This window comes from Thamnophis elegans, chromosome Z (genome assembly GCF_009769535.1).
Source record: "Thamnophis elegans isolate rThaEle1 chromosome Z, rThaEle1.pri, whole genome shotgun sequence".
Lineage (NCBI taxonomy): Eukaryota > Metazoa > Chordata > Lepidosauria > Squamata > Colubridae > Thamnophis > Thamnophis elegans.
Window position 1 is genome coordinate 95,784,126 of NC_045558.1, and position 27,032 is coordinate 95,811,157.

General features: G+C 35.8%; 1 protein-coding gene across 3 annotated transcripts in view; it reads left to right on the forward strand.

Annotated features, from left to right (window-relative positions):
* Positions 1-1,048: 1,048 nt before the first annotated feature.
* GRB7 (growth factor receptor bound protein 7) overlaps positions 1,049-27,032 on the forward strand; it is a 53,396-nt gene continuing 27,412 nt past the window's right edge. Inside the window, exons 1-3 of one of the 3 annotated variants that reach the window (XM_032238143.1) lie at positions 1,049-2,177; positions 4,408-4,507; positions 6,594-6,654. The gene's annotated coding sequence lies outside the window, so the exon portion shown is untranslated. The remainder of the gene's footprint in view (positions 2,178-4,407; positions 4,508-6,593; positions 6,655-27,032) is intronic. The other 2 variants (XM_032238142.1, XM_032238144.1) reach the window with 2 other exon arrangements.

Sequence of the window (27,032 nt, forward strand, 5' to 3'; positions counted from 1 at the left end):
TCCCCTGAAGTTGTCCCAGGAGAATACCATGGTCAATGGTATTAAAAGCCTCCAAGAGGTCAAGTAGAGCAAGGATGGATGCACTCCACCACCCAGGTCCTGCCAGAGAGCATCCAGAAGTGTGACCAGTGCCGTTTTTGTCCCAAATCCAGGACTGAATCCTGATTGGTAGGGGTCAAAATAATCCATTTCATTCAGAAATCTCTGGAGTTGCCATGGAGCCACCTTCTCAGTAACCTTCCCCAAAAAGGGAAGATTGGAGACAGGGCGGAAAGTATCCAACCAGGTGGAGTCCAGCAATGGCTTCTTAAGAAGAGGGAGGACTACAGCCTCCTTAAAGTGCTGGGACACTGCCCCCTCCTATAGAGAAGCAATAATGTCCACCAGAGGTCCACCTATCTGTCACATCCTGGAAAGCTTTCACAAGACAGGAGGGACATGGACCTAAAACATAGGTGCTTGGGCACATACTCCCTAGGATCCTATCCACATCCTCGGGAGCAACAGGGTCAAACTGTTCCCAGATAACAGAGCGAGCACCTGCCTAAGGCTTCCACCAGACCAACAACCATGCCGGCATCTAACTGGGAACACAGTCAAGCGATTTTGTCTTCCAGAAAATCCGCAAAATCCTCAGCAGACCCTTCAGGTGTCCAGTAATATGGTTTCAAAATGCAAAACTTTCCTTCCAGCTGGCTGCAAATTTGGGAAACTGTAGTCTAAGAATAGTAATTGGGAAGTCTTAGACTTAATAAACTAGAGATACATGAACCATAATACTAAACAGAATATTTTATACAGATAGTCCTTGATTTACAATCACAACTGGGGCCAGAATTTATCAAACACTCAATTTCTGATCCCATGATCATGTGAATACTGTGAATGCTTGTTAAGTGCAAATACAGGTTGTGACTTTTTTTCACTGCATTTCTAGCTTTAAATGGTGGATAAATGAATAGTTATAAGTCAAAGACTACCTATGATGTTATTTTTCAAATTATACCTTGGAGAAACTCAGTATTCTTTGGAAATATTCAAAAAATCATTTGTACTTCTCATCACACTATCCTAAAAACCCCAATGGACTTTGGGCCTTGTTCTAGAGCAGGGAGGAAATTGTTTCCTCCAGTTGTTGACAAAATGCTACCTTCCTTATCCCTAGATAATATAATGGAAATCATCATCAAAGATAATATGTAACTCTACCAGTTGCTGCTATGTATTCTTAATTCAGGAATGAAAATGATGGGAAAAATGGGCTGAAATATGCCTTATAATATTTTTATCTCCTTGTTTCTCTGCCACATTGCATTATTTATCAAACATATATGCCATCCATACCAGAATGAAGAAAAGCTGCTAGAAAGCTTGAAAACTACTGAAAGACAAAACCTTGATAAAAAAGATTGTTGCCTTATGTTCCATTAAAGATGTTTGATTAATGTCAGTCTAGTGTCACAAGATTAAATTGAATGCTTCTTTTGTAAAACTTAATTAAATGGCAATGCTGTGTTTTAACTTTTTTAAAAAAAATAAAATTTTCTTCATATGGGATCCTTTTCTGAATATCTAATCATCCTATAACGAGGAGGACTTTGGGGTTTGTTATGTAAATTGAAATCAGCTCGTGGTCAGTATTCTAATAAAATTTATCTCTGTGTAAAATTATAAAGCTAGGTGCCAGTGTATACATTAGCCAGAAATATGATCTTTCATTCTCCATCTTCTACTGATTGCCCTCCCAATTTTCCCCATCCCACAGTTTACTTTTCTGAAGCTGTCAAGCCTGGCTTTATCAGACTTATTACAATAACACTCAATGACCTTTCCCTGCTAGTTAGGAAAGTCTGAAATGGTATGAATAACCCCGAGAACTGACTGAAAAACAAATGAAGTAGAATGGAGAAGAGGAAAAGGAATGTCCCAGAGGAGGGAAAGTTAAGCAAGTTAACCATAAAACTCTCTAAAATCCTGCCAAGAAGAAAGGAGCTTGAAATTATGGTGCACCTTCTCTCTTACCTGTGGTTATTTCTATTCTCCTTGTATGTGTGTTTTGGCGGCTGTGATGTCAAGAGAAAGAGGCGTGGCAACTTTGGAGGCAGGTAGATAAAGGATTCAAACTAAACAGGATTCCCCAGTTCTGAGAGTGGAGCAACAGCGGAAACACAAGTCAGGTAAGCTTGTTTATCTCTCCTTCTCTTTTCTCTCCTTCTCTTCTCCTTTTGCTTCTATTTTTCCTTCATAAAACTGGAGTTAGGAAAGGTCAGATTGAGGATAAGGGTGGGGAGGGGGGGGGTTGCCTGTGAACTGAAAGACATGCTGCCTGATCGTATTATTTACTGAGGATAAAATCTACAAACTTGCCCCAGTTTTGAGTATGTGCAGATAGAATTGTAGTCCAAACCTAATATCTGTAATGTAAGATTCTGAAGGCTTTTGTATCTGAATTTGTTTTATTTTTTTTCTTGTGTTTATTCACATTCCTTTCAAATCTGATATTTCTTCTTTTCCTCTGGATTTTTTTAAAAGTTGTTTTTATAAATATATACATAAAACCACACAGAGTTTTAAAGTTACTTTTGTAACTTCCTGTCTCAAAAAACTCTTCCTCTTCCTACTATTTGTTTCCTGTTCAGATTGCAGTCTTCCTTTCCTGTTTACATTTCTGGAACAAAGATGAAAACAGGAGGAGTGGGACAAAGGAAAATGACAGGGAAACTGATTATTATTCAATAATCTCAGTTTCAATATACTGTTATAGTTTGGAAAATTGTACTAGGACGAGAGATAGGAAAATATGTGGATCAATATGGCAAATTATACTATGAGCATAATTTCCAGATTTGTTATATCGGAGCCTTCTGACAATGCCTTTTAAGTATTGATAGAGCACACTCTATCAATAAATATGCATGTACAATCATGTTAATTTGACTACTAATTATAATAAAAAACCCTAAAGCTTTTAACTTTTTGGTGAGTTTAAAAGACTATTGTAAGATGCCCTGAATCATGTTTAGAAGGGAAGCCCACAAATTGTAAATTAATAAATTCCCATCCCCATTCTTATTCTAGCCATTTAGCTCAGTATTTCTCAATCTTGGCAATTTGAGGATGTGTGGATTTCCAGTTCCAGATCCTGGGCTAAGAAGCTGAGAAACACTGCTTTAGATGTAAGGACTACAACTTCCCAAAATCTAAGCTTACTTTAAGGAAGATTGGATAGAGGGATGCCTGATTTGAATATATAGATCTTTTTTATATAGTATTGTTAGATTGCAGAGTCAGAACCTTTCAGTTCACTCCCCAAAAAAGGCTCTTGTCCAAATATAGAATTGCAGGAAACATTGTTCTATACTTCTATCGTTCCTTGTAACTGAGATTCGAAATAGTCAAGTAGCATAGCTTAACCATGAATGTGTCTGCCTGTTGCGCTGACAACATATAATATTTGGATATATTAACAAAAAAATTTAAGGTAGAGTGGATTGCTTATTATGTTCTGAGTCATAAAATGGAATCACCTGTAACTTCATTTCCAAATCAATATTTGTATTACTGCAGATCAGGGATTTTAGAAAGAAAAAAAGTATTGTTAAACAGTGGAGTCATTCCTTGCCATTCAAGTGCAAACCACTGCACTTTCAGTGAGACTTTAGGTTTCTATAGTATTAACACATAATAAGGTGTTTCTGTCTTCAGTTTGTTGCCAGGTTCTTCACAATAATCTGGGTAATCTGGGATGCTACAGCCTTCTAGTGCTACAAATCAAACCTCATGATATAACCTTTTTGCCCTTTTAATTTTTTTATTTAAAATATGTGGGTTATGGTGGGAGCCCAACATTGTGTGCTCTTATTCTCTATCCACTCATATAAGAATCATGGGCCATCCCCATTTTAGGTCCTAAACAAAAATTGTAAGGAGCCAGATTGTCTTTCTTGATGCTTTTTCAACATACTCACTCACTCTAGTTCTTCTAAAATATTCAGTTATCTAACTATTCAATAGAAAATGAAAAGAGGCAGGTGTTAAGCTTAAAAACATGTGGCTCTCTTACTAATTTTCCACTGGTTGATTAGAGCCCTTCTACAAACAGGAATAACACAGCTCCTTGGATTGATGTTACCTTTGTTTTTTTCTAATGTCACTGTGGGACTTCTAGTGATCTTCACATGCTGTGATTAACTTCAGAAATTAACTGTTTCTTCTGTAGGTCCTGGGAAAAAAACCATTAAAACAGAGCCATGGTATAGCATTTCTTCCAAAATTATAGAATGGTGGATGTAGTCGTTCTTTGGCAGCAACTGCTTTTAGGCTACTCTGAAGGTTTCCCTACAGTGGGTGTGGGGGGGGGGGGTGTCTCTATTTTGTTTTTTATTTTTGTCCTTTTTCAAATAGCAGACAGGAGAGAAAAACAACAATGGGGGCAGTTTGCTACCTAATTGATGTTTTTAGCACTCTGTTGCCCAGCTGTTGCACATGCTAGCTCAATGGGGAAAAGGTAAGAACACTTTTAAAAATAGTTTTTGATATTTTGTTTGTATATAATAGTTTGTCCCTTGGGATAACGCTTCACGATTTCTTTAGCAAGTTTGCAATCTCTGGCAAACTCCACTTTGTTTAAAGTTTTTCTAGACTTTTAGGCAGTATGCCTCTCATAAAAAGTAAATAACAATTTAGACACATTATTCAAAGTTCTTAGTTGAATGCATTGAATATGCTACATAAGTTACAAAACCAATTATATTCTGAGATGGCACTGAAGAAATAAAATACTAAAGCTCAGAATTATAAGTCCAAGCACAGTTGATGTGGGACTTCCTAGTGGAAGAGCCTCCATTGGAGTCATCTGGTTGAACATTAAATAAACTGGAACATTTTTATTTCAAGTATTATATTACATCCTGCCTTTCCTCCAGGAATTCAGGGTGGAGTAACTAGCACTCTCATCTCCATTTTTATGTGTGATTGTACTCTTATGTTGCAGGCTAGGCTAAGGGAAAATGAAAAAGAGTTGCCTAAAACCACTCAGTGTCCGAAGATGGACATGTGTCTGGGTCCCTCCCTTGGTCTATAGATAAGTCCATACTGACTGTGTGCTATGTTTCCCTAGGTTATTCAGCAACTTCAGGAAGAAAAAGCTGTCCTGTTAGCAATATTGAAATAAAATTCGGTCCTCATCCTACTAGACATTTGTACCTAAGACTACAGTATTAGTAGAGAAAAGCCATCCTGGCTTATGTTGTAGGCATTCTGTGGTTTAGGCTATTCCTCTAGATAGGTAAATAAGTAGATAGGTAGGTATCCACCATTTTCTAACCTTCAAGTACATAAACCATGCATTTATTTCTTTCAGCAAAATTTTTTATAGAGTTTCAGAAAATTGTTTTGTTTTGTTTTCTCTAAACAGGTCAGTTTTGCCATTTCTGACATTTTCTCAACCCATTCACCTACTGTGGGAATTTCATTATTTTTATATCAATGTGAATACAATAATGTTGCAGTTACCATAGACAAAATCAATACAACACAAGTCTTTTCTAATTCATTGTACATAAGTCCAAGTACAACCAATTTCAATTTCTTTGCAATATTAATCTTTAAATTTTTTTACATCTTTGTATGAATTTGTATCCAACATTTCTCAGCTTTCTCACAAATCCACTATGCATGATCAAAAGTTCCTTCATGCCTTTTACATTTTCAGCACTGTTTTGAAATACCTTTGCACAACTTTTGTAAATTCTCTGTTGTCATATACCAACAATATATCATTTTATTAAAAAGTTATCTTAAATTAGGACACAATGTAAATTCAATACTAGTTACCCACATTTTCTCCCAAATGTCCATCCAACTATGCAAATGAAACCATGAAAACTATGTCCTTCTGCAATCATTTGCTTTCTTGACTTCATCTGAGTCCTGGTTTTTTTTCCCCCAGTGGGAAGAGAATTAAGCGGCTCAGGGGACTTCTAGTATAATCTTTGACTCAATGGTGGTGCTGCCAGCTCCAATCTAGGGGCTGCCAGTTGGCCATTGGCCAATGTTAGAAGGACATGACTTGTTGGCCTTGGAGAGGAACAGAATGTTCTGTTAATAAAAATCCAGGTGGAACCCAACTCTTGCCATCAAGTTTAATTAGTGAAGACAGAGAACAGAGCAGGGTGACTTGTAGTGTTTGATGGCTGCCTGACAAAGGGATCCCTTCTTTGTGAAACTTTCCTGAGTAGACGACCTCTGCCATGGCCTTGTAAGCTGTCTATCATTTCTGGAGCCATGATAGAGCAGGGTTAAACTTTAAACATATTAACTGGATCCTTAACTTTGAAGAATATCTGGATTCTTCACCGGAGTTAAAAAGAACAGCATATGCCACCCTGCAAAAATATTATTAAAATTAGACCTACTATATAATATATGCTAATTTCCGCCCATTGTTTAAAACATTTTAAAAATAGCAATGATAAAACTTTAATTGCTAATATGGTAGAAGGGAAAATAGAATGGAGAGTGATCATGTTAAATACAAGTGCATTTAATTAATTCTAAATCAAATCAAATACACCCTTTGTTTTGTCTCACAGCTGCTTTTGGGAGTGAAGACCCCAGCATGCTATTCATTCTGTTGGAAAATCACATACACAGGTAAAAGCTCTATTCCAGTGTTTCACACACACTCACATACACACAGACACACACCCTACCTCTCACTCTCACACATATTGTTACACACACTCATTTTTTTCTTTTTTACATACACTCATAGACATTAAATTTATTGGAAATTTTAATAATAACTAATATAAACTAAAATAGAATAGAAAATAAAAAAGTGCAAAAAGAAAAACAGAAGAAAATGTAAAGAAATGGCTTCTGATCTTCTCTACAGCAGTTATAAGTGCAATTATAAATTTTTCTTCTTATGTTATGGTTGCAACATACAGTAACTCTCTTCTTTCTATAATCTATCCCATCTAATCATCAAAGCATATATCATAACTTCATTTTTACTTATGCAAAAACTCCATAAGGAGTTTCTAGTCATTAACAAATGTAGACATTGCCTTTTCTCTAATCAAATAAGTCAATTTAGCCATTTCAGCATGTTTTATCAATTTCACCAACTATTTCTTCATTTTAGGTATTGCCAAATCATTCCATCTTTGTGCATACAATAATCTTGCTGCAGTTTTATATGAAAATAGTTTTCCTAATTGGCTTTTCTAATTGTTTATTCTTTAATACCAGGAAGAAATGTTTTAGTTTCAATTGATGTTAATCTTTAAAATCCTCTGACTATATGCCTGCACTCAAAATTTTCTAGCTTTTTCACAAATCTATAAAGCATTACTTATTCATACTTCCAACTTAAACTTGAAGCACCTTTATACATGCTTGATATATTTTTGGTATCATATACCAACAGTACATTATTTTATAAAAATTATCTTTAAGATTATATTAGTACATAATGTAGATTTCAATCATTTCAATCACATTTTCCCATTGTTCCATTTGTATAATAATCAGTTTTTAGCCTATTTATCATACACTCTTTAACCTCTTCTTGTTTCAAATGTCACTAAAAGTTTATACATTTTAACTTGTTTCAAATGTCACTAAAGTTTATACATTTTAACTAGTTCATCCTTTGTTCACAATTCCATTTAAAATTCTGTCTTACGTTATTCAATATAATGAATTCTTTTGTTTACTTTATTCTTTTTTACTCCAGTATTTCTTAATCCAAGAAGCTAGAGGGGAATTCTGGGAGTTGAACTCCACCCATCTTAAAATGGCTGGGGTTGACAATTAGTTGCCTACTCTGGAATGTAAATCTACGTTGCAGACAATACTGGTTTAAAGCAATAACAGTGACTTTCCATATCTGTACTGTATGTAGTGAGTAATACTGCTTTAAAAATATTTATAAATGCATTTACAGAGACAGTATTCTTTTAGGTCAACCATATTTATATGGCAAAATGGATTCTGCTGTAGAATTCTGGGTCTTGATGTTTTTTTGCTTACTTTATACAACACTGTTTTAATGCTTTAAATCAGTACTGAAGGTTTTCTATTATTTGCACGTTGGAAATTAATTATTTTGCTCTAGACTTTCTATGAATTTTGAATCAGATCTTAAAATTTAGTTTTCCCTCTACAGTCACTAATTCTGTCTCTGTTTCTTTATCTCAGTTTCTCTTTTTGCCAGCTTATTCAAAATATCAGTAAAAAGGCTAGAACTTTTTGTATCCTCTCACTAAGTACAAGCCTTGCTTTTTAAATTCAGGTAATTGAGTTTGCTGCATGACGTCACCATGGCTTTGATTTTACATCCATGTTCTCCATTAAAGTCTGAGATAGGTCCTCTAAATTTTGGTGTTCAAATTAGCAGTTTGGAGATGAGGCTGCTTATTATGCGAGGGAAATAACATTAAGCAGCCTTATCAGCAAACCAGATCCTTGCCCTTTTAGTTAGTTTATAATCCAGTTACACAATACATGAAAAAATTGAAAAGCCTGATTTCTCTACTTTCTATGCCCCACCAAAGCCATTAATTTCTCTGCCACAGATACATAGGGGTTATATATCTAGTCCAAATTAAAATAAAATGACCATTTTATGCCATGTATTTTAATGTCTAAATACTACATTAAAGTGTCAGATCAATTTGGGCTGAAAAAAGATGGAAGGATAGAGAAATATGTATTTCAAGGGCAGCTTATTCCACAGGGAAGTAGCTGCTATTGAGAAGACATTGTTTGGGACTATCTTTCTTAAGGAAGGAGACATCATGGATTGAACAAGACTGCTAGATTCCCTCTGAACAAGATTATTGCCATGGGTAGTCTGGATGCAAGTCATATTGAGTTCCTATATTATGGGTAATTACAAATACATTGAACTGTACCAGAAACAAATTGGCTATCTACAGTATGATATTGATGTAGTATCACTGTAATGGCTTCCTCTATCATAGCTTGCAATCCCTACTTTTTATTTCACTTCAAAATGTTCTGGCACTGCATATGATTCTTCCAAATAATTTTTTAGTTTTACTTATGCTTGAGTATTATAAAAGTTCTGGACAAATGTCTTTAGACTTTGAGGCAGATGACCTGAAAGTGTAACATAATAAATGAATGATTAATCATTAGAATCAATTATCAACTTAATTTTTCAAACTAAAATTTTAAATAGCTACCTCCTACAGGCTTTTTAACACATTCCACATCTGGAATGTTCCTGTGGATACGAATATAACATGTCTGATCTACAGCATCAGATCAGAGGTGGGTTGCAAATCCCCGTACTACCGGTTCACTTATGCTCGCATGCGCAGAAGCATACGGGCGGGTGGGCGGAGCATTCTGCCGCTGCCACTACCAGTTCACCTAATCGAGGACATACTAGGAGCAAACTACCTCTGCATCACATATATATATATTTGTATGTTAATGGCCTTTTTAATTATTGTGTTTTGAATATACATTTGTTCTTCGTGGTTTAGACAAAAGAGTATGAATAAGGCTTCTTTTTCTTGTAAAATGTGGGAAACCTTGGACCAATAGTATCTTTTAGCTCAACATATTCACAGGTTTGTCAAGGAAGCACAGTGCTATATACTAAGCAAAAAGGTTTTTTTTTAGATGCAATGTTATTTAGATTACAGGTAGCTTTGTGTTGATAGGATTGATTTATGGGAGTCCCTTTGGAAATGAAATCAAGTGGAAAAAAACTTGAATATCTCTTTCAAAATATAATGATCAAAAGTGAGATGAAACTGTATGTGAATTTTTTCTAATTTCTCTAGGGGAAAAAAACCTTTATGAAAAGAATTATCTCTCAGAAGTTTTGCAAAACAGAATTTTGTGGAAATTTGATATAGAGTTCACTTGATTTTTTTTTTGGGCAGGGGGAAATCACTCTATTACTGAATGTTTAGTAATGCATACATTGTCCTCATTAAGTTTAATTACTGTGTTGAGTTACAGCACGGAAGTAAAGAAAATGGAATTTTATATATCAGTGGTTGATATCCACACAGGTATGAACAATACCTTCTTCAAAACCAAGTTCCAGTGTCTCTCCTATAGGTTACCTGCTAACATATGAGATAAAGTAGCAGCCAACACTCATGTAGAGTAAAAATAATACTGTCTTCAAAAATAGTAAAACTATCAAAAGTTATTCTTCTAAGTTTCTAACTTACCAAAAAGGCAGGAAGAAAAAATGAATCTTGCTCCCTTTCTTAGATTCATGGGGAACGGCTATTCTAAATAGTTAAAGTGCACTATATGCCTGACCGTTGGTCATACCAACTATACCTGATACCACATTTCATGATATAGAGAGGGGAACCATGTGTTAAGAAGCTAAAGTTTATTGGCTAAGGGGCATGGTAATGTCAATCTTGGGAACTGAGTCCCTTCTTTTTTGGAAGGATGGTTCATTTTCAGTAAAAATTGATGTATTAAATCTTCTACTGTTTAGTACATTTACAGTAATGCTGATTTTTTTAAAAAATAAGCAGAAATTACTGAGAAGTGATAATTTGCTGTCCAATATTTATTGCATGATTTATTGCATAATTATACCAATCAAATATAGACCAGGGATTACCCAACTTTAGTATATAGTACCCTAAACAAAAAGACAAGTCCTTGCTGAAAAGTACAAGGCTTAAAGTAAAAAAGTTGTAATAGACAAGAGCCAGGTAATGAGGTATGAATGTTAGATGAAGCTACATTAGATGTATGTAGAATGGCATCTACTGAGGAAATGAAAGTCAATCTAAGAAATAGAAAAAAAGGGTGCTGAAGCTAGCAGTTTTTTTCTTTCTTTCTCTCCAGCATGTTTTACCCTACTTGATGATTATGCTGTGATTGCACCCTCTCTAATCACTAGAACTTTGATCATCTTTATTCTCTCTATTTCTTGCCCTCTGTAAATTTGCTTTAAGCCTCTTGTGATATAATTTTCTTTTGGGATAGGTGAAAGGGCAACTAATATGCTGGGCTCAGCTTTGCTGCCAAGTTCAGATCCAATCATCAGGATCCTCATGAAATTACTTACTCTCAGACGTCAGTGGCTAATGACTTGCGTGCAGCTTTTTTATACAGTGTGTTGGCAGGAACCAATGTGCTTTGTTGGCAAATATGAAGTAGTAGGAAAATTCTTTGTGGGAATTACAGTTAAGTGTGCTGAAAAATCTTTATAAACTCAATCATCCTCATAATGTTTCTCAGTAGCCCACAAGCAGGAACCATAATTAAATTAATTTTAGGGTTAGGATTAGGGTTATATATATCAATGTTTGGTCAGAGTAATATATATTAGCTTACAAATGCATAGTTTTGCAGAAATGCTTGTCAAGTTTTTCTATTTGATGTAGAACGAATAATTTAGTAAGTTGGCGTATGCATCACAAGTACAAGAAGATAAAAATAGTTCTTCCTGATTGGACAAGGGGAATCTGGCATCTGGTTTTTTATAGTGACCAACCAAAAAGATAAGTAAATGAGTGCCATTGTTATTCAGCAATTCACTTTTAGAGTCATGCCGTTTTTTTTTAAATTCTCCACCATTAAAAATCTAGCTGATCACTAGGTCCATATGCTGAGATTACTAGGATGTCTTTTGCATCTTGATCAAAATTTTGGTTTACAGTTGCTGTGTTACCAGTATATTCATGAAAACCAAACAGCCTTTGGAACACTTTGATGGCATTATATTGGATTTAGAATCATTCCCTCCAAATAAATTCCCTTATCCTTGTTAGATGTTTTTGAATCTTTCATTAAAACCAACCATAGGTAGAAACAAGAAGTACTGAGAATGAAAAGAGAGAATGCAATAGTATCCTACTAGGAACTTCTGAGTAGACTTACATAGTATTGCACTGTTACCTTGCAGAACTATGCAGAGTATAACACATGCTCTGTCATATAAATTATTTGAAGTGATTTATTTTGGCATTATCAATGCTATGCCAAGTCTACAGAACTTGTGATTAAAAAGGTAGACTATGAAATAGGAATATTTCAAATTTAAATCTTGTTTATGGCATTTAACTCCTTATCTCCTGTTTGGCACTTCAATCCTATTTTAATTACATAAATATTGATCTATGACTAAGCACAGTTAATGGTTTTTCCAAGTCTTGATCTGAGGTTATATGAGTCACCTATAATGTAAGACTGATGTAGAAGGTGTAAGCAGAGTAAATCTTAAGTATATTGTCTTGCTTCATCCTTTCTCTTCTCTTCCTCCTTTTTAGAAGAGAAAGGATGAAGCAAGACAATATTCTTAAGACTTCCTCTGCTTTCTTCTTCTGCACCAATCTACATTGTAGATTACTCCATATCTGGCCTGGAGTTCAGCTGAATGATCTGGAGGACAGATTTCAAAAGTCCAATTTCTTCTGTCCAGTAATTCTATCCAGCAGATATTTCACAACTGCCTTTGTTTAGGAATTCTGCACAAACACAAGATGGAGGAAGCTGCTCTACTTTAACACAAATATTTGGCATCTTTTGTTATTTGTGTGTTGTGGTTTCAGCTAATTATTGTGTCAAATAGTAACATTGGTTGTTATAATGTAGCCATATGCCATAAGGGTTACTAAGTCATGATGACTGGGTTTGAACAATACAATAAGAAAAAGAAGAAGAAAAAATTAGTGTACTGTAATAATATATCCAGTCACTCAGTTCAGTACAAATCTAAAATGAGAGAGGAATGGAGTCATTCAGATAATTATCTGAGTTGAGGAAAAGTGACTTTCAACAAACTTCTCTACATACTTACTTTCAAGCAGAACAAAATCCATTGTTTTCTTTCACCTCTCTTATTATTTAAATCCTTCAAAATATACATAGTCAACTCTGAATCAAATTTATAATGAAAAAATATATTAATTTTCAGCATAAAGATTTGGGGAAAGTAACAGCTGTACAAATTAAAGTTTTCAAGGAAAATGTGTGTCTGACTCTCAAGAATTGGAAGATGTGAATACTGATGGACAGGAATCTTCTAGTTAAATCTGATACTAGCTTGCTAGCATAAAAATTATCTATTATAACTTTTCCTGCCCAAGGAAATAGAATTACAAGGTGCTGCATTCAGGAGATATCTTCCATAGATTCAATAGAGCCCTTTTAAAATTTGAAACTGTTCTCATTGAACAAGGGCATAGATTAGATAATTGCTTACTAGTGGAGATAGGAGTAACAGATGTTGAGGACAAAAAAGAATAGGCTCAACATCATTTTCGGGATTGAAATTGGAGTACACAAAACTGATGTAACTTCCATAGCATATTTTTTTAATGTGTTTTTCAACAAAGTATTGGAATAGATATAGATAGATAGATAGATAGATAGATAGATAGATAGATAGATGGATGGATGGATGGATGGATGGATGGATGGATGGATGGATGGATGGATGGGCAGGGAGTGAGAGAGTGTCTTCTAGTTATAATACTGGAATAGCTGAGCAACCTTTCATTAATATTGGATTTGAGAATGCTATGTTTACCCTATTATGTAGCCTTATTGACTATGCAAATTGCTTTGGATTCTGTTTTATTATTATTTTTATTACTGTTCATATTCCTCAGTAATCAGACATATTGCATTTGGTCACTCAGCACCTGAAGACTAAAATGTCCTAATGTTAATTAGATTTTTTAAAAAAACTTTATAAATTTCATGAGCACGAACTCTTCTCCAACCACACGCCCACTTGTTCCACATATATTGGAACAATAACTCCCAGAATTCTAAACCAACCTGCCTGCTGCGGATCTGATGTAAGATCTAAGCTACAACCTGTTGATCATCTAGCCTTATTCTGGAATTACATTAATATTTGCTCACTTGCCTTTGGGATCATGCCAAAAGGCCAGTACATATTTCCCCATTTCTTCCTCATTGCATTCTGTATGAGAAATGCCCTGTGTTGTACAAAGAAAACAAGGAAGTAAATAAAGATAACAAAAGCAGTGTGTGTTCAGTTGTGAGTTTCATGCAAAGGTGACCCATAAGTGTCTTGATTTCCTATTCAAAATTTCAAATTCTGGACAGTCTGCTTCTCCCAAATTGCCTATGTAAGTGTAAATGCTGCAAAATTGCTAATTTTAATTATCAACAGTTAATATGGGGTTTTTTTCTTTGCAGAAAGTAGTTATTCTACTATTGATTTACAATATTTCTTGACTCAGCAACCACTCAAAGTTATAAGTACAACCAGCAGGAATCCCCAGTAATGCTTTCTTGGGACATATGTTTTCTTCAATCCATCTAGAAGAAAAGGTTTTAAAGCAATATTTAAAAGTGTGCCGAAAACTTTACAGGGTTTGCTAGAATGTCACTTTTGTAAGATTCACTCTTCAATCTGGGGAATAGAAGATTTTGAGTGTTCAACACTTTCTGAAAGCATTTGAGATCAGTAAATGATAAAGATTTGATGCAAAATTGCAACCAGTTCTAAAGTATAGTGTGAGTTATTAGGAAATAGTGGAGAGAGAGCAGAAGAAAAGCTTGTTAAATATTATTTAATTAATTTGGGGTTGAAGTGACTTTAATTGGGTCTAGGTTTACTCAGGCTAGTTTAGTTCAGTTTTTATAAGTGTTCCCTGGATATGATTTTGTTTTACATAACATCCAGTTCATGGATTGTATCAGTGGTGGGTTCTGGCCTGGCATCCATTACATGAATGCACACAGTGCCTGTGCACATGCCTGCAGCGTGCACATGCGTCCTTACCTCTTGCGACGCCTCCACGATGCTCCAGCTGCTCGGTGGAGTGTCACGCAGGTGCCATGTACTCCATATATGTGCATGGAAGTGCCGAATAGCTCAAATATAGGTAAGGAGCTCGGGCAGGCGGGTGGGCCCTCTGGAGCAGCATAGCAGAATGGTATCTGGTGCTCTGGGCAGGCCCTGGTATGCCCGTACCGGGGTGTACCACCTGCAACCCACCACTGCATTGTATAAACACTCATAGCTATTTATTTTTATAAATATCTCTTTGTGATCCAGTTGGTCTGTGACATTCATAAATTTCATTAAACTATAATATGATGTGTTTGATTGTATCCAAGAATAATGTGGATTCAATCATATCCTTAAATGTATGATTTATGGCTTTTAGTGTTATGTCAGTCTACAATGAATTATGTATTGTCCCACCATCTAAAATCTTGTGAGATTTTGGGTAAGATTGTAAAAAAAATGTCAGATACGGATAATCTGAGATTTTGAATTTGTTTCATTTTTCATTACTTAGTTTTATAATGTTGTGGGCACTATGTTTGGACATCGATGAATATCTTGGGGCTGACAATCACTATTTTAGTGAATCCTGAATTAGATGGCAATAATGCTTCCAGTATTCTCAAGGTTGACTCAGCCTTCCATCCTTCTGAGGTGGGTAAAATGAGGACCCAGATTGTTGGGGGGGGGGCAATATGTTGACTCTGTAAACCACTTAAAGCACTACGATGTGGTATATAAATCTAAGTGCTATTGCTATTGCTATTCTTTGTCCATGTTCTGTAAAAACTTCTATATATGTTCCTAAGTGAGCAGACTGGGGAATTTAATTAAAGTGAAATGCAAGAGTCCAGCCTAGAATCCAAATGTATGCACACTTTACATCAATACAGACTCATTCTACAAAAATTTGATCTTAAGGAGATTCTGTGTAATAAATATATAAATTTATGTGCAAGAACATATACTGCCTTTCCTCCAAAAACTATCAGCTTTTGTACATAGTGAATATTTTTCTGTTTATTATTTCTATGATGTGTGGGTCATTTTTAGATAGGAATAGCCTAAAACCATCCATTGGCTTTATGATGTGAGAGAATCGAAGACTATTTCATGTTCTTGTGTGATATTATTGAGCACCATGTGCCTCACTTTCCAAACGCCTGTCTGGCTATTCAGACAGGGGCAGTCAGAAGATGTGTAATAAATTGCACCATAAAAGAATAACGATTGTGCCTTTTATTGCTTTTGCACTTTGGGACTGAAGGGTTAAATAACCCCTTTCGGTGCCTTGCTTTCTGCTATAGCTGCATCAGCTTTTGCTGACTTGCAGTCTTTCTCTAGTTTTAGATCTGTTTTTAAAAATAGCTGCTGCCCCAGCTTATGCTGCCAACAGGGGTACTAATGGGGCAACTTATCACAGTCTGAAAGAAGGTTTGAGTATTGTGCCTTGCTTGGACCTGTGCCCATCTCAACCTGCCAACTCCCTGCATGGTCTTATCTCTGCTTCTTCTCAGCAGGGGTTATGTGTTAACACTTGAACGTCTCTTCTTTGTAAACTAAGGCACGGAGTCAGTGTGGGAAAATTGCAGCAAAAATACTCTGCTGTAACCTTTCTGTGGATCACAGTGACATACCTGGGCCAAATTAATCAAACAACAACGTGCAAAGAGGCATAGTCTAAATGGTTTTAATCCCGAAGTGGATTATTTTAAAGTTGGGTAAATATCTGGAGGTGTGGGAATGTTAAGAGATTATTAGATACATCAAAGGATAAAGTGCCTTCAACCTAGTGGTTGCACTGATGTCTTTCAAATAGCAGGACATGGATGGAAGAAATAATATTATAATTTAGAATGGAGAAAGAATTGTGCTATACCTCCCATGCTTTTCCAAAGCAGCTTTTAAAATTGCTCAAGGGATGTGGGAGAACATTTTCACATTTCTGTCACGCAATGTGTGCAACCTGACCAGAGACCTCTGAGAATGAAACAGCAGATTGGCCATTCAATAAGTTGCAACTAACAAAATGTTACTAGGCATCCCTCCAAAAGTTTTTTTTTTAAAGCATCAGATGAGTGATTTAACAAAATAGTAATTTAGTAACTAAGACATTTCCTACTAGTTAAACTGGAACAATTCTGGAATATGGTGGTGGAGGTGGAGTGGCTACATCCCAGCCTCTCCCCTTACATGGACACACACACACACACACACACACACACACACACACACACACACACAAAATACATAGTTAAATATGGTATGACCTTGAGACTGTTGGGAAACTTGATCAGCCGTGAAAAAGGCCTCCTGAAAGGCACAGAGCCAAAGACAAAAGTCAAATAAAATGTGTTTGTCCCATTTCTCTGGCTGGTTTGCTTCCTCTGCAGAAAGGGACTGAATGCTTAAAAGCCTGGTCCATCTGAACTTGGGCTGTCCCTTAGGTAGTTCAGTTTATAAAGTTCTTCTCTCCTTTACCTGGGAATCTAAATCAAATTGAATGGGAGAGCATGTGTTCCAAGCAGGTATCATTTCCCAGGCTACAAGGCACAAATTGCAGTATGTGAAAGAAGTGATGAGAACAAGCCTTAAGGAAGACATAATTTAGCAAGAATTTGTTCTGATTTTCATGCTGCTTGTACTGTCTTCTTACCTTACTGTTTCCCAGAGCCTTTAACATTTATTGTATAGAGCTGAAAAACAATACAGGTAGTCCTTGCTTAATGACAGCCTTGTTTAGTAGCCATATGAGGTTACAAGTGCTGAAAAATTTACTTTTATGACTGATCCTTAACCTTATGACCATTGTAATATTTTGCGGTCACATGATCATTATTTGCTTTGCATCTGACTTCTGACAACCTGATTCAATAGAGAATTTGGCAGTAAAATCGCATGGCATGGTCACATGCCATCTCACTTAATGATTGCTATGGATGTAGGGTTGCTAGTCCCTGGCATTCATGGGATGTCTCAATTAGCAACTGTGTTGTTCATTGATGGAGTTGCTGATCCCAATTGTGATAGTAAAGGAAGGACGATCTAGTATTAATCAGTTTGTAAATATCTGCCTATGGATAAAATGGCTATGCAAAGCTGAAATTGAAAATGAGATCAAGTTAGATGGCTGCAAAATAAGATGTTAGCAAAACCAAAAGTGGATGATGAATCATATATAGACTACCAGCCTTTCTTTCTTTTCTTCTCTTTTCTTTTTTTCTTTTGCAACACCCTGAAGAATGAATGGTTTGGAGAGATACCAAGCACTAGTTCCTCGTTAAGGCAGCATTTCATCTCTTAAGGCCCCTAACGTTCTCCAATGTGTATAGTACTGGCCAAACACAACTGGCAATTGAAACCCTTGATGGTTTATGTAAAACCCAGGGTTGCCTTAAGTTGACAGAAGTTGTGTTTTATCATGTAGAGAGTATCATATAGAAAGTAGAGATATTGACTTGGAATGCTAAGGAGAGAGATGCAAAGCAAAAGTATTCTCTGGTAACAGAAAAAAAATATGTCCATTCAGCTAAGCTTATATGCTAAGGAAATACTTTATGCATCTGTCTTAGCTATTACAGTGACAAGAGCTCAGGAAAATATCTTTTTTTTCCACTTTGGAGCCTGAGATTTTCATTTCAAAGCCCTAGAAATGAATCCAGGCTTTTTTTTATGAAGAGCACCTGTTTTTCCATTGAATCAAATGCCTCTCATACTTTCCCTTGTGGTTTAGCAAAAATGAAATAAAATTTTCAGATCTCCCATTGCTGGTATCCTTTTGCCTTAGCACAAGGTGACCGAAGAGTATTTTCATTCCTTTTTTGGGGGTGGTGATGGTTAATTTATTGATTAAAATAATTGTGGAAACATTCTGTTATATCAGGTGCTCAACTTTTCTTGAACCAAGGCTGTCCTTGGTCTTTGAGTGGCATATTGAAGGCCATATACTACGAGGTGGTAAAGATAAAAACTAAAATTTATTGAGTATATCTTAAGGTAAAATGTATATTCAAATCATGAAACCTAATTAATGTCTATCCATATGTTTAATGAATTCCCTCTACTGTTACATGAATTGCTTTTTGACATCAAGATTTGATAGGCAACTTTTAGAATCTAGAATCTTCTGCATGAAGTTCTGGGAGTCCAGAATGGGAACCTGTTATGGTAAGGGTACTAATCTGTTGGGGATCTGGCAATGGCTAGTTCAAAGAGAATAAAGTGAGAGAGGGTTTTCAAGGATCTCAGAGCTATTTGGCAGGTAAGAAACAAAATATAAGGCTAAACTAAGTCTCGGTTCATCACTATGTTCCTAGGTGAATTACAAAAAATTAACACAGTAAGTAAGCTTTGCCCAATTTTTACTAAGATAAGAAAGCTCTCCCCCATGAAAAGCATCTTTAAGTTTTTCAGTACTGAGGGGTTGCTGAATGCAAAGAACACAGCTTCTTTTAGAAAATAATTATTTAACTTTTTTTTTAATTTGACCTCCATTGTGGGCAATATTTTGGACTATTAATGCTACAATTCTGAAATTTTCTCTGAGCTATGGTAAGAAAGCACTGAAAAATATGAATTAGCCAGATTAGGTGACCAGAGTGGGAGAAATACCAGGGTAGGTGAATTTTCCTGTTACGGGGTTGCTTAAACAAGCTGTTATGCCCTGTCCAAACATGGTAAGAAAAGTTAATATAATTAGAAATAGAAACTTTTAATATGGAATTATGGGATATTTTTGTCATCCTCTGATTCATTTATTTATTTTTATGTGTACTCTTTGTAGCAGGTAATCCCCAAGCCTGTATAGAAACTTCCTCCTCTGTTTGCCAACAGCTGTCCTATCTCTCCCTTCCCCGACTGCTACCCAATTTTTACAGCTCTTTCTTCCTGCTAACCAAAATGAGCTGTTCTTCCTTGCAAGTGTCCCAGATACCAACCCAGTTAGTTGTTACCAGGGAAGGGTTATTCAAGCATCCTTGCGTGGGAGATCATGATGCTAAACTGGTTTGACTGGAAATGAGGAGGCATAGAGACCTTGAGGTGTGTTGACTCTGTGTGTGGTGAGCTGAAGAAAGGGGGAAGGAAGGGGTTCATTCTTTATGATTTGGTCTTGATTTCTCTAAACATCTTATGTCCTGCTGCTATCATCAATCCTTTCAAATATGACCTCCATCTTTAACCTTAAACTTTAAATGAGGTTTTCATGTCTCTTCCCTGCCCTCTAGTATCTCTTACTCTTTTAGTTCTCTTATTCTTTTGTTTGTTTACTTATTTTACTTTCTAATTTCATACTGGGCATCCTTCTCTGTGTCTGAATATTTTAGGATGAGTCAGAGAGAGAAAAAAGATTGCTGGTGGGAAAACAAATATCCAGCAACTTCTTGAGTTGCAGAATGGAACACTGCCGCTTACTGCTAGAAAAGCATATTTGGTGTTAGGCATACAATTAAGTTTCATATAGAACATATATGTTTTCTTTATTTGTGTGTTTATGTATATGTTTATAATTTATTCAAATTTACTATGACTAATTGTTTAGTTCTTAAAGTGGTCTCAATTAGACTTAGATAATACAGTATTAGCAATATCAGTGACGTTTTAGAAGCTATGCTAGCTTTTTAGTAGGAATTAATTGTAGCTTTAGTTCACAACTCTGGCTGTTCATAGACTTAGACAAGAATCAAATTGGTATGTTTTTATAAGTTAAGACTGATCTGACTCAGTGTGTGTATCTCTGATCTTCAGATACAGTACGGATTTTTAACAATCAGGAATCAGATGTTTGTTGGGTAGAAGGTAGCAGCATTGGGGTTTATTTTATTTATATTCCAGCTTTATTATTTTTATAAACAACTCAAGGCAGTGAACATACATAATACTCTTTTCTCCTCCTACTTTCCCCAACAACAACAACCCTGTGAGGTGAGTTGGGCTGAGAGAAAGTGACTAGCCTGAAATTGCTCATCTAGCTTTCATGCCTAAGATATAGGACTAGAATTCACTCCTGGTTTCTAGCTTGCTGTCTGAATCACTAGACCAAACTGGCTCTAGGGTTGTGAAGATAACATCTTAAATCCTTTTTTAAAATCTTTTTACATAGCTTGTAAAGAAGCATTTTCTTTATAATACTATGTTCCTTCATCTCTGCTGCTTGTGTGTTGATTTTATTTGCTACTTATAATAATAAATTATCATTTATAGATATTTTTGTACCTCCACCATTGTTAGCTAAAAGATTTTTTTCAGTGATAATCAGCCACACAGTCAGCCAAGAATAATATAGAACAGAATCGAATCATGTTTTCTTTCTTCTCCATTGCAAGGGCTGAGCGCCACTACTAAAGTTGTAAGTACTCTGCAAGTCACATGAATTTTTCCCCAATATATTCCCTGTTTCAGACTGCTAGCCAATGAGGTAATTCATTTTCCTCCAGGATCAAGCTGGCACTTCTGCTGTTTATGATGGTAAACCCTTTGTAAATCATAACTGCCTTTGTAACAAAAAACCTGATGATGTAGATGCACTGTTTGTATTTTATTCCCATTTCATTTATGGCTTTAAAAAATAACTTATGTTTCTTCTGTAAAATATGTGTTAGATACAAAATATTTGCGTAATTCCCAGATTTTGCAAAGTGGATAGCATCATCTCCTGGGAAATTATTCTGAAGTTCAAGAAAATGCACATGATTGAGTTTAGTGTCAAGTTTCTTTCTTTGCAGTTAGAAATAAGGATGGGCTTCATTTATAAATAAAAACTTGTTCAGCATTTTATTTAAGATTCTAGAACTTTATAGAGATTATAAGATGATACTAAACTAGTAAGTAGTTATAATAATTATCTGTATGAACAAAAAAATGTCTATTTTATGCCTTTACTTTTCCTCAAATACAGCATCTCTGAGGAGGGACGAAAATTTCAGTTGAGGAAATCATATTAAAAAGATGGAAAACTAAAAATAATGAGATTGTCCAGTGCTAAAAATGAAACAAAATCATACAAATTAGTAGGAAGAAATGTAAAGATCCTCAAATCCAACACTCTGCTCTATGTACAACTCATAGTATTGATTGCAGCTAATACTACTAGCACCATAGTTGGGTTCTTACAGCACATAAATTGGATAATCTGAAAAAAAACCTAAGTAGCTCAGACATAGTGAGTAGTTGGATGACAAACCACCAGGAAATCCTAGATGGTAGGTTAGAAGAAGTAAAACAAAAACAAAAAACTAATCTTAAGAAGGAGTGGCAAACCACTTCCGTATTTTTGCAGACACACACACACAAAAATCCTACATGAGATGTTCCTGTAGTTAGTACAAGTTGAGCTAACACGAAGTTGTAATGTCATGTGAAGAGAACTACCAGAATCTACATAAACAAGTGCTGGGAATACTAGTTTTTTCAGTGGTTGCATTTGTGGTTTATAAAGTGAGGTAGATGTTTTTCTAATCGTAACAAGTAAATTAGAATAAGTAACACCCATTGTGACTGATCAGACATCTATTGTTGAGTCCAGAGATAGAGTGGCTTGTTTTCCTCTGAACCCCCACAAGTCTCCAGGGGAAAAAAGGAGTCTGGAAGACAGAGTGCAGGTATGTGAAGGCTGAGACATGCTTGAGCTGGTACAAAGGGTGTGGTATGAGATCTGAATCACCATTTCACATTCTGACTCACTGGTTTCTTTTGATAGAAGGGAAACAGATCGAATAATAAGGTAGACATGGTTTCTACATCTTTCCCTAACTCCCCAGCCCTTCCCCCACAAAACAATGACAGGGAGTGTAATTGGTCAGTGTCAGATCAATAGTAAACGAAGCAAGATTTTTAGATGCATGTTTTTACAGTATTCATCACAACTGTCGGTGAATGACTTCTCTTATAAAGATGCAGATATGCAATTTTGATAAGCAGGCTCAAACCGGCATCGTGAGTTGATGATTCATATCTAGTGACTGGTCTGGTCCCGCTGGAATTGAATATGAGGCAATATTGGCGCCTGTAAGAAGAAGAAAAAAGTAGTGATGATAATAATAACTACCTTTTAGTAGAAAAGAAGTGCCAGAGAGTTTGGAGAAAAATGTTGGTTGCCTACTACTCAGGTCTTGAATTAGGGCAGGCTTGCCTGCAAACTAAAAACAATTTTTCTTTTCCCATCATTGTGACTCCAGTGCTCTGATATCCACACAGTTACAATGCAAAGGTGCAGAATATAATTCGCAAAATTTTAACTAGTTTAGTCCCAACTTACTAGAATCTTCTATCCTATGTCTCATTATGTTCTTAATCTGTAAGGTTACTTCCTGTACCAATTTTACAAAGCATGATAGAAGGAATTCTCAGGATGCCTTCATCCGTTATGTGCACTTCTCCTATAGATTCCACATCTTCGAATATCTTTTTGAAAGTTCCATAACATTCCCTACTCAAACCTAGCCTTTGCTGTTACATCTAGAAAGAACAAAACCTATTGAATTAATTTCAGTCATTATACGTTGCTGTTTTCTTACAACATGCACACCTACCCATTTACACAAATATACTGATAATTATGTTTGCTTATACTTTTGGTGATATGTAAGTTTTCACTTTTTAATCAGCTAAACCTTTAATAAGTGGCAGAGTACAAATATGAACACAATAGCTGTGCTCAAAACCTAATTCCAATTTAACAAAAACAGTTGCTGAGTTCATGTAACATGTTATACTTAACCAAATAATCCCTATTATGACTTATCGAGTTGCATTTAGTCCTCATACTAAAGCTGGCTTCCCACAACACAATGAATTACAAATGATCCAATACCATTTTAGCCTATCCTAACACGATGTGTAAACCCAGCCATGATACAATATGAAGAGAGGGGAAACAAATGGTTTAAATGTTGATCACCTGCCCCCAACTTTGCAATCCCACAGATTTACTATGTTTTTAGCAGTAAAATCAGGGCAGAGAGTTTAGCATTCTTTCGATGCTTCTTCATTTGCCTGCATAATTTGCAAAAACAAAGGAGGGAGGGAGTTTATTCAAATAATTCAGAGTACACATTTAATTATTGAAACTCTTTTCCTTTCCTTGTAAAGGCAAGGGGGGAGGGGAGTAACAAATTTTGTTCTCTCCCTTTGCTGTTCTATAGCCCTACTTCCTGGAAATTTTTTAAACCAATGCATGTTTAATTGGGACAATCCCAGTTAAACTAGGGCATATGGTAATCTGTTCTCACATCTTTTCAGACAAATGATGGATTTCTTGCAGCTTTTACATCCTTCACATTTAAAGAATTCATATGCCACCATTTTTCTCAGGAATTTGTGCATTAGAAATCAATTAAAAACATGCCATTTAGGATATATTATTCCTGCAGAGCGGGAAACTATAAGGTCCTAATCTGTGAACCTTATCCTGTTTTCAGAACATTTTCTTAAGTGCAAGCTGAACTGCGAGTTGAATTCCAGTAATTATACTTGCTTAAATTTAATTTATGCAGTGGGACCAATTTAACCACTGAGTTACCTTTAGATCATTATTCATATGTATTTGTTCATGGATGCATTGTTGACCTAGTTTGCTAATATGCTTGTGCCACTTCAAAGTAGAGACTAGGGGGCGGGGAGAAGATATGATTAAATGCTTTGTATGCTCCTCCTTCAGATTTTCACCAACATGCTTATTTCTGTTGTTGAATTTAGAGCTGCTTGGTCACATGATCTCTCACACCCATGGAATCTGAAGTGGTATAGTCCAGGATGTGCTATTGTTTTGTTTTGGAGGAGGCCAGGGCCTTTCCTTAATCAAAGAGTCTCTGATTGTTTAGGTTCCATTTGGGAGAATGAAGAAATCTACAGATTTTATCTTCGTCCCTTTCACACTTCTTTTTATCAGGCAGGCTTATAAATAACCAATGTTTATACTCTGGTGACAAAAAAGTGTGCCCATCTGTGTTGAGAAATTTGTGTAAGGGAAATAATTTTAAGAATGCCTTTCAAAAGCTCAAAAATAATTTACATTGATTTTTGAGGGCAGATGTATCTGTACAGAATTGTTGCATAAAGTAGTGGTTTTTGTGATTTTACCAATGAAGCTCTTGGTAATTTGGGGTTCTGCAAACCACCTGGTCAAGAACTTATTTGTTTATTCGTTCGTTCATTCATTATATCCCCTTTTTAATTTTTACAAATAACTTGCGGTGAACACATCTAATCCTCTTTCCTCCTATTTTCTCCCTAACAACAACCTTATAAGGTAGGTCATGCTGAGAGAGAGTAATGACCCCACTGGTTTTCATGACTAAGGTAGGACTTGAATACAAATAGGCTGCTATTTGTAGTTTTTCCGCTGAAAGGGCAAGCATGAAAGTCTTTGATTAGAAACTGACAAAATATCAGTTCTTAGAAGGGTTTCCCATGAAAAGACAATATTTCCGTGTCCCCACACTTCTCTGCTGCTCTTTATGAATGGCAAGAGTGGTTCAGGTTAAGCAAGATTCCATACGGTTGGGCCAAATTTTCTTGTATCATCTTGAAGCCTAACTGTGGTAATTTACAACAAAGACTTTTGTGGAGTACTTTATCAAAATATACCCAGCCACTTTGTCACTCTCATGAGAACATTAGAGCAACAAACATAGTTTCACCACGAGGCACAAAAGTGGTTGGCACAATACAACAAAGGGTGTGTGAAATTAGACTTTCTGATAACTTCCGTGCCACCTGAACTGCTTTTTGAACTCTGTCATCATTGCTTCTTTGACCCAAAGAACTCCTGAGTCACTTTTACCTGATTCTGATAATGAAGTCATGGGTGAATGAGGAAAGGAACACTAAGGGAGGTAGATTTTTTTAAAAATTCTGCTGACTAGTAAAAACATAGGTATGTACATCTGAATCAAAAATGGATAAATAGAAATGTGACTATGAATTAGGCATTTTTCCATTAACCTATCTGTTGCATTTGGGGAGGAAATACCTGCGAAGAGTCTGACATTGAAATATGTTTATCTCATATGAAGCCTTATGCAAACTGGCACAAGGTTCTAAGGTTAGTAGGACTTGGATCTACTTAGATTTATAGACCCCATGTGACCGAATATCACTGATTTCTTGTGACACAGATGGTGTCCTCAATGTATGTTCCTTTATTTTTTTCAATTCAATTTTGCATATTCTCCATTTCCCAGGCAGTTTTTATCTGAATGATATTAATAATTCTACAGTTTTACCCAGGCGTACATCCTAATGAATTCAGTCATGCCTAGTAGATCTGTTGCCTAATATATTAGATTTAATGGTTGTTAAGCCTTTGTCAGAAAAGCACAGCAGATTTGATAAAGTACCTACAAAAAGTATGATAAATATCATCTGAGAAATTGAGTAGAAAACTATATTTCTGCACTTTTTCTGTATCTCAAAGGGACTGAAAACATCTTCTAAAAATTAAGCTCTGGGAAAGAGCTGGGAATTACAAGGTATGGTTTTTTTGTCCCCAATCCCAGCTTGGTTTACCTTTCAGAAGTATAGATTTTAGTTCTCATTATTGACAACAGTAACCATGATAGCCGGAGAATTTGGGTATTGAAGATCATACATCTGGAAAGGAATCAAGCTGGGTGAGGCTATTATATAATTTCATATTTTGGTTCTTGCAATGTGTCTGTTTTCTTTTCAGAAATATGCCTGTAATTTGGACCTTAGTATTAATTCATACAGCAGCACTGGCTTTATAATGTGCTTGAATGAACTGGACAGAGTTTATTTTAGGAGGAGAAAGAGGTTACCTAAACCTGCTTGTTATACTCTTACTCTTCTGTCAATGCATTGTTGCATATGTGATCACCTTACACCACTCTCCCATATTACAATAATCGTTAAGTTTATATTAATGCATATACTGGATATTATATTTTTCAATGAAGTACAAGCAAAAAAGCCAGATCCAGATGGCAGCAATAGTTTATATTTGGAAAAACTGCTTATATTTAGGGATTTGTGTAAAAATGCCAGTTTGGTGTAGTTTTAAATTGTTGGCCTAGAAACTAGAAAACTGAGACTACTAGCCCTGCCTTAAGCATGTAAACTGGGTGAGTGACCTTGGGCGTCTCATTCACTCACTCTCAAGCTAACTCATCTCACAGGGTTGTTCTTGTGGGGAAAATAGTGAGGAGAAGAAGTATTATGTACATCGGTCACTTTAAGTTTCTTATAAATAAGGTTGGGTTAAATCAAATCAAAATAAAGA